The following is a 2,037-nucleotide window of genomic DNA, read 5'->3' as shown; positions in this document are numbered from 1 at the left end:
AGTGTACTTTGCTTTTCAGCAATCTATTATTTTTCGAAAATCTTTCCAGCCCAGAAAGTCAATGGTAGCCCATCACGGTGAACTTTTCTTGACCTCGACTGCGGTATGACTGAGATCTTTGGGAGCTGGATTAGGAGGAGGTTCATTTACTTACCTGTTAACTTCCCTTTTAACTCTCTTTCTTCCACCCCTCCCCCCTCTTTTTATATTTTTTTTTTAAAGAAAGAAAAAAAAAAAACCAACCCACAAATCTTGAAGCCATATTTTTTTCTCTTTCTTTCTAAACTGTTAACAACAATACTGACTGAGGTAATACCATGAAGTTTTCATTACTGGTAAAAGCAAATTTTAAGAATGAATGGTGATGGTATTAGTTTTCACATACTTAATAACTAAATAGCAAAGCTTTAATGGCAAGCTCTTTTATGAATCACTAACAAAACTAATCTCCCAGAAATTTCACTTTATTACTGATATCTGTTAAGAATTTGATCATATTTTGTTTAGCCATCATGAGAATCCACATTTTATGAATATGTCTATAACCTGCGCGGAGCGACGCGGGACACGGACCCCCGGCTCCGCGCCTCCGCCTCCCGCGGGGCTTCGGGCGTTTGATGTTAGACGAGAGAGCCAAGCTTTATTTTTTCCTTATATATATATATATATATTTATTATTTATGTCTTAGGCTGGGAGGTTTGTAAAAGCGAAGCCCATAAACAGCCAACGTGCCTATTTCCATCGTAAACCAGAACGAGAGGGGGAAAAAAATAAAATAAAATAAAAAAATAAAAACAAAAATACCTGACAGGGCTTCCCCACTAACGCCGTGGCAGGCTGCTTCCACCAGGGTAGTTAAAAATCTAGTTTGCATTTGTTCGAAGAAGCCCGAAGCGGTAACAAAAAAAAACCCCAAAACCAAAAAAAACCCCATCATCTTTCCAATGTGTCATGCTAACAAAAAGGACAGTTAGGGTAAACTAAATCGCTTTAGTGCAATATCAGAGCATCCGAGAAGGCTCTAAACTCTCCTCAGAGCTCTCTGGTCTCGCTCACTCAAAATATTCACTTTTGTTCTCCAGCTGCCTATAAAACTCCAGAAGAGGAGCGCTCTCATTTTTACACTGGAGTTCTCGGTCCGGAGAGAACAATATCCTGCTACCTCTTTTGAAACGATGCGGAGACTCTCGCAACACACAAGCGATCACTCGAAGCACGAATCTCCCCGCTTTTTTTTTTTTTTTTTTCTGTTTTGCAAGAGCTGCTCGGCCCATTGTTTGAAGTGGGATTCAGCGCGCAGCCCAAAGAGAAAAGAAAAAAAAATAAAAATCTTAGGAGCCAGGTTTGGTATTGCATAGAGAAAGAGCTGACAAAATATTATAGTGTATTTCCTAGAAGTACGTGATGAGAGCCCGCGATGTGTTCCCGAAAGAGGGGTTTGTTGGTTTGTTTTTTGTTCTTTTTTTTTTTCTTTTTTCCCCCTAAAAGATTGTGATCGCCTTTGTACGTCTTTCTTTTGATCCCACAAAGAGAATGCAATATGCATATATGTGTTTGCTTTCCACACAAGAAATGCAAAGGACCGTACAATGGAATATACGGCCGGTTAGTCCTCATAATGCTTAGTTTTGCTGTAATTAATTGAAAACAGTTATTAGGTCGTCATTGGCAATAGCGTAAATAATTGCAGCAGATTTTTACTTAAAATTGACCGGTCACAGAGTGATAGATCGATTCGAGGTATAAAAATGATGTATCAAAACATCAATGTCGATTATTTGAAATATTGTAGTCGAATCTTTTTATTGCTTCATCGGTTAAGTGTCTGAAAGTGCTGTGTTCCAACATATATTTATGTTGTCAATACTGTCAAAACTGTCAGTTTTATTACAGTGGATTTGTAATACATTTCGGATTTGCTCATTTACATAAAATGTCCACCCCAGATACCCCCTCCTTTTCCCCATCTCTGGAAATCTATGTCAGTTTAATGAAAGGATTCAGGAGTCATAGCTGAAAAAAAAAAAAAAAAAAAA

The sequence above is a fragment of the Charadrius vociferus genome, unplaced genomic scaffold (genome assembly GCF_000708025.1).
Source record: "Charadrius vociferus isolate BGI_N301 unplaced genomic scaffold, ASM70802v2 scaffold14, whole genome shotgun sequence".
Classification (NCBI taxonomy): Eukaryota; Metazoa; Chordata; class Aves; order Charadriiformes; family Charadriidae; genus Charadrius; species Charadrius vociferus.
Note: the sequence above shows the minus strand (reverse complement) of the source record.